This window comes from Pelophylax lessonae (genome assembly GCF_965119305.1).
Source record: "Pelophylax lessonae genome assembly, chromosome: 3".
In the NCBI taxonomy this organism is placed as follows: Eukaryota; Metazoa; Chordata; class Amphibia; order Anura; family Ranidae; genus Pelophylax; species Pelophylax lessonae.
Genome location: NC_138770.1, coordinates 396,746,186 through 396,759,489, shown reverse-complemented (window position 1 = coordinate 396,759,489; position 13,304 = coordinate 396,746,186).

The window sequence follows — 13,304 nt, the reverse complement described above, 5'->3', positions numbered from 1 at the left end:
GAAGCTGTTTGAAAAATTGCTCAGCAAAGATGGCTGGCTTAGACCCCTTCAGGGAGCCCCACCACTCTCACATTATTGCACCTCTGTCGGTCCTCCGCATCATCTGCCCGGTGTTGCAGGGATTTGACCAGGCTGTGCAGTTCAGACAATTGACTGGCATGGGAATGAGTACTATCCTCCTCTTCAGAGATCCGATCTTCAGCTGTAGTGATGCGGCCCTGCATCTTATCAAGGTCATGGTGGATCAGTGTGCACTCAGAGGCCAGGTGATCAATCTTGACCATCAGCGCTGCCTTGCAGCTGTCTATGGCTGCTAGGATGGGGGCCGTAATGGCTTGCTGTTCGTGGTCCTGCGGTGAGGTAAAGGGCTGTGATGGTGTCAGCGGCTTCTCTGGCAGGGATGTAGCTCTATGCTGCTCTGACTCCATGTTCGCGCCCATTCTCCAGGCACACTGCTGGGCTGATGACGGCTCCAAGATGGCGGAGGCGGAGCTTTGGCCAGGGCCATGAGCAGAGCGGGTCTGACGCTGGTCCGGCAAAGCTTTGCCGTGGGATTTAGAGACCAAGGTAGGCATCCCCAGGATGCTGAGAGGTCCCCCCACCGTAAGAGGTTACCCGTAAGTCAGGGAAAGCACCCCAAAAATGGATAATTGCAGGATTGTCCAGGAGCTGCGCCGAGACACGTTTGGTCCTGATAACATCTGGTCATGCCCCCCTCATTATACTGCATGCTTAAAATCTTCAATAAACATGTATTGAAGCCATTTTCATATTACATTTATATTATTGTCTAAAGCAAATATTTAGTTAGATGTATGTTAATTGCTCAATAATTTGCACAATTACTTATGATTTGCTTGTTAACACTACAGTTGTTTTGGTGTTCTAATCAGCATTGGTTTTTCATTTTTCTAACCACCCTGTCTAATTCATGAAAGTTGAAATATGAATGGCTGCAATGGGTCACTGCAACTCTAACTGCCTTTCTAAATAATTATCTTAGTTAGTAGTGATTGTCTAATCATTAAAGTAAAATTATATACTGTAGATACAATGCAAAGCCATCATAATATCTGATATCAGGGTAGAAAATGTGGAAAATGTAAAGGATAATAACACATATCTACCATACCTAGGCATCCTAACCTAAACTATGCAAACTTTTCCCTCCCATCTGCATACTTATCCGTTTGGGTATTTACATCATCTTTCAGAATTCTTCATTACCACTAGCTGTGTCTGTGTGCGGTGCTCTCAAGGTCTTGTACAGGGTCATACCCCTAGTGCCTCCAATCACAGCGACCCCCCATAAAAAGGCTATATATGGCATAATTTTTCACATAATGCTCAGGCACCTGTACCCAGCCAGAAAGCAATGATATTTTCAGGATGCCAGTACATGATCCATTCCTTGCAAGTAATGTGCCCTATTCAGTCCTTACTTGTGATGAATGCTCAGTACCAGTATGAACATCCTAGCCTATTATGAGTACATGAAAATGCTGGAAGCACTTGTGATCACATACAGAAATGTTTTATCTGGTGGAAATCTTTATGTTAGCAGGTGCCAATTGTTCCCCTTTCTATAAAAGTGATATGAGCATTTCACCATGCTCACATTAGTAGCATCTATGAGCCAAGTTAGAGAGACGATAGAGGCAGGTTGAGGTTTGTGGGGCCTGGCTAAAAAGCCTTTCCACAGTTTCAAAGTACGTTTTACTTGTTTTTATCTTCTTGGTCTACCATCTAAGCATCATTCACACAGGCTTTAGCTTCTGTCTAGTCTGAAAGGAAATGTTTACAGAAAGCATTTACAAAACATTACCAAGGTTTCAAGAAGTTTCATGCATCTTTTTTTGAAACCCTCAAAAATCCTTCATCTCTACTCTGGGAGTGCTGAAGATTTTTATGAAGATGTTGTGTTTGTCTTTAGGGTAGGGCTTATTGTACCTTCTAAAGGAATCCCAGATCCATAGAGCAGGCACTACATGCTGCCATCTTTGGCTAATCTTTAAGTTCTCGAAATCTGGGGTGCCCTATTGTGCACATATTGACTGTGGCTTTTGTGGTCATGTAAATTTTAGAAGGTAAGGAAAGACTACATTTTTACTTTAAGGAGGTTCCGGCACTAATTTTAAACATTTGCAGGTAAATGCATGGATAAGTAGCTAGGGCGCATTACCCAAATTAAAATGTCCATACTGCCAAGAATTCCTTATACAATACCTGCTACTCTAACACCTTTGTTTAGACAAATCCATATATCATTCACAACATTTATCTGGCAAGGGAAACAACCTAGACTAGCATATTCCATACTTTGCAGGAAAAATGAAGATGGAGACTTGGGCTTACCTGAGGTTAGTCTATATTATAAAGCTATGGTGATGGTCTGCATCTTTAACTGGCATCGTAATTCAGGATAAGGTCTGGACCACCCTTAAGTTCTCTATTGCAGATCAAAACGTTGCAGGGGCATCATTAACAGCATTACAGGGTTACAGCAACAATTAGATGTCCCCATTCACCTTAGCCACTTTGAAAACCTGGGACTAAGCAAACAGAAAGGTAAAATTATCCCCACTAATTCCCCCTTAAGCTCCACTGAGGGCTTTATCTGGTACCCACCAGGTGAAGATGCTAACTTTTTTAAAACATTGAGCAGGGACAGTGACACCAAATGCTCTAAATTGGCTCCTGCAGGATGCCTCTTACTCTTAGAGAAGTTGTGATAAATCAATGGTGAGTTCCTCATGGACCCCTGGCGCCATAGGCAAATAAATGTCTTCCTGCAAAAACTAACCCCCAAATTAAATCCTGACAATATCCTAACTAAATGTAAATCTATGTGTGCCTCTAATAGGGACTCCTGACACCTTTTATTGCAAATGTATAACCATTGCTAACCATTCTAAAATAACGCCTTACTTTGTACAGGAATGGGAAAAAAACTAGGACTGTTGTTTACACCGACCCAGTTGCAATAAATCATGAAACATTCTCACATAACCTCAATCAACTCTAAGGCTCAGGAGTCTTTTTGTAAATTTTTCTCCAACTTTTACAAAATAACTACATGCCTAGCAAAGATCTTCTCAGGAATAGACTCTAAATGTTGGAGAGGATGCGCCCAAGACCTATGGTGGCACTGCCAAAAATTCTATGAGGAGATTTCATCTTAGAACCAAAAAAACTAGACTTAAGCTCACCCAATTCTCCTCTCTTTACTATATATTCCATACTATCCCTTCTTCCCTTTAAATTGGATAAACATAGCGTTATGCCACACCGCTAAAAGCCTTATACACAAATTTTGGGAAAAAAAACACTGTCCCGCGTTCCAAGATTGGAAGTGAGAGGTAGAAAAGGTAATGGAAGCAGAAGGTAAGGAGAAAACAGAGGCGCCTCTAAGTGTAGACGTGTAAACACATTTATTCAATAAAAATATATACACTTACATCTGTAAATGAGCAGGTATGCTCATTTACAGCGCATGAATATTGGAATAACTGATACAACTGTTTTCTTTGTTTTCTGTACTGTTATACAAAAAATGCACAGATACATCAAGTATTTATTTTTCTTTCTATTTAAAATTCTATTGTAGCTCTGTCTAGTTATGCTGCTAGGTTAATTTTAGTTCTTGGCATCACTTGATTGATTCCTCTCACCTGCCTCTGAAAGAAGTGTCCAAAGTATAGGGCAGGGAGATCAAAAGATCAGTGTGAATATTTATCATGCACCAGACAATCCCAGGAAGGAGGTGTCCATGAGGTGGCCGGGAGGTTTGATAAAGGTTTAGGAAGCCTTGCCAGAGTGTTTTTTCCCTCCAGGGAGGGTTCCAGTTCTCTTAGGGCTGCTTCCCTGGAGGAAGCTTTACTGAGACAATAAATTGCAGTCCGGGCCCCAACAGCTGATGAGCAATGCGCTAAAGTCTTAGTCTGGAGAAGAATTTTGTTATCTCCCTCACTGAAGATCTACCTGTGGAAGCTGGGTGGCAGACAGCTCCTGGGACACTGCGAGTAAAGAATAGCAGGATCTGTGTCTGGCAATGTCTCTTCTTGTTGAGACACCTGGAATGTTGGATAGCTCCCTGGACAATTTCTTGAATGATCTTGCCTTGAATCTTGTTTCTCTTGAACCCTTTGCTCTTCTCATGAACTTCCTATTCAAGCTCTGTCTTTGCACTTCCTTTTTTCCAGATTATTGTGCTCTCTTTAGCCAATATCTCACTCTTGTCACTCCTGCTGCCTTGTGTATCTGCATTACCACCTATTACCAAGCTTTGGCTTTTTCTTAGACTATACTTCTGCTTGATAAGTTATTTGATTCCGCGCTATGGGCCTATAGTATGGCTGCGTAGAAGGGGTTTTGATCTCTATGACCCTATGTATAGTCGGGTTTGCCGTCGTCCCTGGTCAAATATTTTATAGGTTGTTGGTACCTCAGGCCAGTAAGAAGTGGGACTTTTAAGGCAAGTATGGAAAATACGAAAAAGTACAAGCAAAATCGATAATAATAGTAAAATGGTATTTAATCCTTAAAACATATGTACAGTGGTGTACAGTAGCGTGAGAGGGTTATAGACCCTTGTGAAAGTGTGTAGTAGATGGAGGATTAGTGACACGTGGTAAATGGTGACTTTTAAGAGTATATCTCTGTCATTCCCTGCTGTTAAGCTTGGGTTGCCCAGATCAGAGATGTCTCCTATATCCTACGCGTTTCGGCCCCTTAAGGAGCCTTTTTCAAGGTTGATAGTCACCATTTATATTGTTTTCTTTAAATCCTTGTATGTTGGAGTGGCTCCCTCTTTAGCACAGCGAGAACCTATGCGGTTTCCTTTAATCTTAATTTGCAACAGTGGAGTCCCTTAAGGTTTTGTCTCCCGCCAGATCGCAATTTGCTTTTTCAGGTGCGCCGCTCTTGGTCCTCTCTCATCCCCGTTCAGTTGGGGAATTAGTATGGCTGCTGCCCTACCTCAAAACTCCCACCTAAGTGGAGCAGACAAAAATGGATAAACAGGAGGTATGAATTGTGCTGCCTGATCTTAATGTGTAATGTGTATAAAAAATAATAAATGGCATAAAATTATTAAAATAGATAAATCATCATAGAGTAAGACGTGACTCCAAAACCAAAATGTAAATAATAATGTGAACAAACACCCTGTCTCTTCAAAATATTATGTGCACTTGTATCACATATCACATATCTGATAATATTAAATTCATACACTTATAATGACAATGTGCTGACGTGTCCAGTGCATAAAGTTCAAATTTGCAGTTAAAAGGAATTTCGTATATAAAAAACAAGCAATAAAAGTTAAACAAAATCATAAGTCTATATAAATAGTCCAAATTCAAAGTGACTCGTGCTTAAAAATCCATGCAGGTATAATCAGCTGGTGAATGGGTAAGAAAACACTCATGCTCCCCCCTCAGATCTGCACTCACCAGATAGTTGAACCTCCGGAGGGATGGAAAGCAGCACACATAAAATACTTCCGGTCCTTATGGATGATATCCAGTATCTCCTCCTCATCCTCCTCACTGGGTATGGTTAGTGGATATGCTCACATACGGATGAGTGAACAGAAAAGGGGATCCCATAGTGTGATTCCGTAAATAAAATTTACTTGCCAAATGCTAAAACCACACTTACAATAGTACAGAAGGATCAAAGCATGTAGTAAGCTTTATGTTCGGGACGTCTTACGTTCCATGGACCAAAGATCCAGAAACCGGAAGTGACGCATCATCGCTTTGACCAGGAACATTTTGGTGTGCATAACAAGAGAGGGTTGCTACAGTGCTTGTCAGCTGTGGGAAGTAAAGTTTTGCTGAGAAACAGCTACCAGTTGTGGATGCATTTTTGACAGGGCAGTGAAGAGTCCTGAACAGTGAAGAGTGGGAGAATTTACATTTTTTCAGATACTGTGGAGTATCAAGCCTCCAGTAGGGGTAGCCCTAATGGTTCCATAAAATGGTAAAGGAATTAATCTGGTTGGGCTACATGTCAGAATACCTGTGGTTGTGTGTTGCCCTAGAATTGTTTTCCAAAGCAAATTTTCAAAGACAGGTTAAAGGAGTAGAAAACAAAAGAAATGAGGAGGGTGATTAAAAGGGAAGGGGGAGAAGGAGTATGCTCCAGTATAATTTAGGAATATTAGGCTTATTGAAACCATAAGAGCTAATATTAGGGAGGTTACTGGGTTAGTGGCGAGCATCCATAGATATCTTGTTGGCTAAAATATCTCTAGGGTGAGGAGACAGTTGTCAGTAGTAAATGAAAGTGGCCCAGATCTTACTGCATTTCAGAATGGTATTCTGTTGTTGAGCACTAATGCTTTCCATTCTATAGATACATTTTACGCTATGTAGAGTAACCTGATGATCAGTTAGGGAGGCTTTTCCAGTAATATGAACTTTCACATCTGGCTGCAATAAGGATGTGGTTTAGCAGTTTTTTTTTTGTGGGTGATCTAATACCACAGAAAGTTTTACCCATCCCACGTATACATGAATCTAGGGGAATCTAAAGGTCTAACAGTTCCCTTACCAGTAGCTGTAGCGTAGCCCAATAGCCTTGAAAAATAAGGTAAAACCAAAAAATGTTGCTTAATGTAACATCCTGACTGCAGCCTCTTCACCAGTGGCAGAGTGTGTCCGGGTAGATACAGTGAAGTCAGACCATTACCATTTCATCTTAATTTTGTATATGTTCTCCTTTGTAAGAGTGCAAATGGATGTAAGAGTAGCATTTTCCAATATAGACCACACTATCAGACCAGTCTTTAGGTGATAGTAGAGGTGATTTTTTTCCCCCAATATTGGTAAGCTTACTTTGAGTGGTAGCCCTATGTGCTTCCCATACAAGGGCAGAGTCATCAATGGAGTGCCTGTTTTTGGGAGAAATATTCTGAGATGGACGAGATCAAGTTGGATAAAAAAATTTTCGTAGGAAGACTGAGATTGATTAAAGTTGTCTATACATTTGTCAGAGGGTTGAATGAAAAAAAAAAAATCAGATTCCCCCATCCACACATACGAGGTGGATGGGGGAATCCTTCCGCTGTGTTATTGTACTCTTAAAGTGGGGAGACTTCCCTGCCATTAGAATACACAGATCAGCGCTGCAAGTTATAGCATGCAGTGCTGATTATGCGGAAATCTTCCAACAGCCTGGTTGAACAGAAGTTGATCGGTAGAGTAACTTGTGGTCAACCACAGTGCTCATACATGGATTAAAATCCATCCAGTCCCTGCTGATCCAGGTGAATTTCAATTCATGTATGGCCCTGTGGAACTAAAAGATGGGATTATACCACATTTTGGAGTCAACCAAGCAGGGGTGTGGTCAGACCAGGTAATTGACTTTACATTTGCTTCTGCAATCTGGAGAAGGTTTTGTTAGTGGAGTAGTAACACGTATAGTCAGATTCAATAGAGTGGACGGTTTTCCAGGAATCTATAGTGATAATGTTTTAGAATGTCTCTAAATTTCTGTGGAGGACTTCTCCAAGTTAGAGTATGTGGTGCGGGTAATAAAGGGACTTTCTGTCTCTGATGGGAGATAATAGAAGGTATCATGAACCTGGTGGAGATCGAGCTGTAGAGGGGGCTTCTCTTGCACCTCCTGTCAAACACCCCTAGTAGAGATGACAGGAGGTGTGGGGTACAGAGTGGGACAAGGGCCGGTATAGCAGGTGGCACTGGCTGCGTCTTTGCAGGAGACTGATTGCAGTTAATCACTGGATGAGCACCTGGAACTCATTGATGCTGGATATGAAGGCAGGAGCGTAGCCGGAACACAAGCCAAAGAGTCGTCAACAGCCGGGCAGCGCAGGTACAGGAACGTGAGACGGAAGCAGTGTCAGGATACAAGCCGAAGTCGGTACACAATCTGGCAGCGAGGTACAAAGGTATAAGACAGGACCAAGGTCAATCACAGGCCAGGGTCAACGGTAGGCAGGCAGGAATCCAAAGGAGAGTTAAGGGCAAGCCGGGTCAGCACAGGTAAACCAGAAGCAGGTCAGGGCACAGGTGAACAGGAACAAGCTGAAAGACCACTCAGCAATGTGCGCCTTTCAGTGTTCAGCTTAAATAGGCCGTCTGGTGCCAATGCGTGCACGTGTGCGTGAACGCCCGTTCGTGCATTCGCGCATGCGCACACGCACATTTCTTCCTGTGCACACACGAATGTGCCTGGACATGCATGCCAACGCCTGTTTGGGTCCAGCTGAACGCCTCTTACAGAAGGTTAAAACCCCTGCCAATCATATTCTAGTGGCATGCAAGGAGTCAATACACTTGAAAACCTCCTCTAGATAGAAGTGTTGTTGAGTATTGGGTGTATAAAGGCAATAAACCCTTTGATAATAAAAAATCTACCCTTGGGATCCAGGTACTTGCAGAATGCAATTTTTATGGATCAGACTGGTACCCCAGTAGTTTTAGATGGGCCAGAAGCTAAACAGGATATAAGATTAAGGGAAAATTGAAAATGACAGGGCTAACAAGAAGAAAAAGTGTGTTTCTTGAATTCGAGATAAGTAAGGAGAGTGGGTGTGTATTTCTTTTCAAGCTAGATATTGTTTTCTAGGAGAATGTAAACCCTTTACATTTAGTGACATTATACTTACCATAATAAAAAACTGTGATACTGAAAACTGCTCTCCTTATGGTTTGTTTTTAACTGTGGTATGTTCATACTGCTGCAAAACCACCCAAAACTGTGATACTGAAAACTTCTCTCCTTATGTTTTGTCTTTAACTGTGGTATGTTCGTACTGCTGCAACTCCACACAAAACTGTTATGCTAAAAACTGCTCTCCTTATGTTTTGCGTTTAACTGTAGTATGTTTATTTTACTTAACCATCTGTAGACTGTTCTCATTGCGATGCTTTATTCACTCCCTATGTCTTACCTTAATTTATAGCCTGTTCTTATCTCTTAGCTGTGCTTTTGTAAATCTATTTCTGAAGTGAAAATGTTGCTCTGTTTAGTCAGTCAAACTTTATTAATTCCTGATTAGTTAATTGGAATGCACCCACCCCCCACCTCTAACAGTATACAGTATAAGTAAGCATCACTTGGGGAAGGCACATTTGCAAAGGGGGGCATGTTTGCTGTTGGGGCTCTTTCTCAAAGTGGGGCTATTTTCTATGGGTGGGAGCACTTCTGGCTCTGCACTTCAGCGACTGCACAAAGTGAATGAGCACAGGAAATGCTGAGATAAACACCACACATGCTACAGGTGACCTTGTTTAACCCTTCAGCTCTTTCTCCTTGTAACATGCACTCTCTACCACTCCTACTGATAGCCGTGTCCTCCATCCCTAAACTCTCTCTCCTTAACCCCTCTTCTCCACCAGCTTATATATATCACCCTCACTTCTGTCCCCTTCTTATTACTGCACTCACCATCTCCTGCTATTTCTAAATCCTCACGCACACAAAATCTCCAGGACACTGGGGCATGTCCAGACTCTCTTTCTCTTGCACCCTTTGGAATGCCCACTCTGTCTATAATAAACTCACCTCTCTCCATGACCTTTTTATGGATAACTCATTTAATCCACTCACCATTACCAAAACCTGGCTTCATGAATCCGACACTGCATCTTCTGCTGCCCTATCCCAAGGTGGTCTTCTCTGGACTTACTCCCCTAGACCCAGTGTACGCAAGGGAGGGGCTGTCTGGATCCTTCTAGCCCCACATAGCACCTTTCAGGTACTTCACCCACCTCCCTCTCTGTCACTCTCCTCATTTGAAGTATACTGCTTTCGTCTTTTCTTTCCTGTTTCTCTAAGGATAGCTGTGATCTACCGCCCCCCTGGACCAGTATCAACCCTTCTCTTCTCTACTCTGCTACTGACCAGCTCTATGACAAAATTGCACCCCTGTCCTGCACCAACCTAGCCACTTCTGTCTACAAAGCTTCACTTTTAGCCTCCCTGGACACATTGGCCCCCCTCACTACACATTGAATCAGGCCCCAACCCCTTCAAACTTGGCAAACAGATAACACTAGAAGTCTGAAAAAGTATAACCATGCTCTTGAGAGCCTATGGCGTAAGACTAGGTCTCAGAAAGATTTCAACCAATATAAATCTGCCAAACAGACCTATTTTATCACTCTCATTAACAACTTATCATCCCGTCCCTGGCAACTATTCGCTATCTTCAATTCTCTACTTCGTCTTCCCCTGCCTCCACCCACTAACTCACTCACTGCCCAGGAGGTCGCAAATCACTTCAATTAGAAGGTTGATACAATTTGTGAGGAGATCTCTGCTGTTCAGATACCTTCCACGCTTTACACTTCATGCCCACAGGTACAATCACTACTTCCCTCATTCAACTGCACCACTATAGACAAGGTTGCTAAACTACTTGCTAACGTCCATTTAATCACCTGCCCTCTGGATCCTGTTTCCTCGCAAATGCTACGTTCACCCTCTGGCCCTATTCTACACTCTCTAACCCACATCTTCAATCTCTCCCTCTCTTCTGGCATCTTCCCAAACTCTCTAAAACATGCACTAGTCAGCCCCATACTTAAAAAGCCCTCACTGGATCCAACCATTCTTAACAACCTATGCCCTATTTCCTTGCTCCCCTTTTTATCCAAACTCCTTGAACGTCTGGTCTACAACCGAGTGAGCGACCACCTTGCCGAGAATAGCCTTCTTGATCCCCTTCAGTCTGGATTTCGGCCTCAAAACTCCACAGAAACTGCTCTCCTAAAACCAACAAACGATTTACTAACGGCCAAAACCGATGGACACTGTTCTGTACTCCTATCCTGGACCTTTCTGCTGTCTTTGATATGGTTGACCACCCCCTCCTCCACAAAAAACTCCACACCTTTGGTCTCTGTGACCGTACTCTTCACTGGTTCCCTTCCTACTTATCCAACAGCATTTTTAGCGTTACTTACAATTCTACCTCCTCCTCTCCTCTTCCTTTCTCTTTTGGAGTCCCCCAAGGTTCTGTTCTTGGACCTCTATATTTTTTAATCTACACCTCCTCTCTGGGACAGCTGATAGCCTCCATGGTTTCCAATACCATCTCTACGCTGACGATACCCAAAATCTATTTATCCACCCTTCAGCTCACTCCCTCAGTCTCCTCACGAATAACTAATTTAATAGCAGATATATCAGTCTGGATGTCACACCACTTCCTCAAACTCAATCTATCCAAAACCGAACTCATAATTTTTCCTTCACCACATGCCCCTTCCCCCGATCTCTCTGTCAGAATCGTTGGCACAACTATCAGCCCATGCCCGCATGCCAAGGTCCTAGGTGTTGTCCTGGACTCTGAACTCTCCTTCAAGCCCCACATTCAATCACTGTCCAAATCTTGCCGCCTCAACCTCGGCAACATCTCCAAAATACGCCCCTTTCTAACCAATGACACAACAAAGCTACTAGTTCACTCCCTGGTCATCTCACGCTTCGACTACTTCAATTCCCTTCTCATTGGCTTTCCTCTACATAGGCTATCCCCAGTGGTGGGATTCAAAAATTTTAGTAACCAGTTCCGACTTTCCCAGCAGAATGACCAGCGTGCCCCCGTTCAAACCACAGTGACAGCGTGCCCCCTTTCAATGCACAGTGACCAGCGTGCCCCCTTTCAATGCACAGTGACCACAGCATTGCCCCCAATCATTGCAGAGTGCCACAGCATTGCCCCCAATCATTGCAGAGTGCCAGCCACAGCATTGCCCCCAAACATTGCAGAGTTCCACAGCATTGCCCCCAATCATTGCAGAGTTCCACAGCATTGCCCCCAATCATTGCAGAGTGCTGGCCACAGCATTGCCCCCAATCATTGCATAGTGCCGGCCACAGCATTGCCCCCTATCATTGCAGAGTGCCGGCCACAGTATTGCCCTCAATGATTGCAGAGTGCCAGCCACAGCATTGCCCCCAATAATTGCAGAGTGCCAGCCACAGCATTGCCCCCAATGATTGCAGAGTGCCAGCCACAGCATTGCCCCCAATGATTGCAGAGTGCCAGCCACAGCATTGCCCCCAATGATTGCAGAGTGCCTGCCACAGCATTGCCCCCCAATGATTGCAGAGTGCCAGCCACAGCACTGCCCCCCAATGATTGCAGAGTGCCAGCCACAGCATTGCCCTCAATGATTGCAGAGTGCCAGCCACAGCATTGCCCTCAATGATTGCAGAGTGCCAGCCACAGCATTGCCCCAAATGATTGCAGAGTGCCAGCCACAGCATTGCCCCCAATGATTGCAGAGTGCCAGCCACAGCATTGCCCCCAATGATTGCAGAGTGCCAGCCACAGCATTGCCCCGAATGATTGCAGAGTGCCATCCACAGCATTGCCCCCAATGATTGCAGAGTGCCAGCCATAGCATTGCCCCCAATGATTGCAGAGTGCCAGCCACACATTGCCCCCAATGATTGCAGAGTGCCAGCCACAACATTGCCCCCCAATGATTGCAGAGTTCCAGCCACAGCATTGCCCCCAATGATTGCAGAGTGCCAGCCACACATTGCCCCCAATCATTGCAGAGTGCCACAGCATTGCCCCCAATGATTGCAGAGTGCCAGCCACACATTGCCCCCAATGATCGCAGAGTGCCAGCCACACATTGCCCCCAATGATCGCAGAGTGCCAGCCACACATTGCCCCCAATGATCGCAGAGTGCCAGCCACACATTGCCCCCAATGATCGCAGAGTGCCAGCCACACATTGCCCCTAATGATCGCAGAGTGCCAGCCACACATTGACCCCAATGATTGCAGAGTGCCAGCGATCCCCCGCACTTACCTCACGCAGCTTCTCTTCAGTCCCCGGCTCCCCGCGTCTCCGAGTCTTCAGTCCTCCCACGGCGCCTCCTCCTCGTCCAATGGCACGGTGTTTGCCTTTCGGCCAATCAGGAAGCGGGAGGACCCGCTCCCTGATTGGCCAGGAGGAGGATCCGCGTGACAATAGCGAATTCTCATTCGCTATTGTCACAGAATGGGCGGGTCGGGGCGCGCTGCTCCCTCCCTGGCCGCCACGTCTGCGGCTGCGCGGTCCGAGCGCGGGACATTTAATTGTACTGCGCTCGGACGCGCAGAGGGATTTAGCCGGTTCTGCGAACTCGCAGAACGTTAGTAACCGGTACTATGGAACCGGTGCGAACCGGCTGAATCCCACCACTGGCTATCCCCCCTTCAATCCATCATGAATGCTACTGCCAGACTCATCAACCTTACCAATCGCTCAGTGTCCGCTGCTCCTCTCTTTCAATCCCTCCACTGGCTTCCACTCACCCAA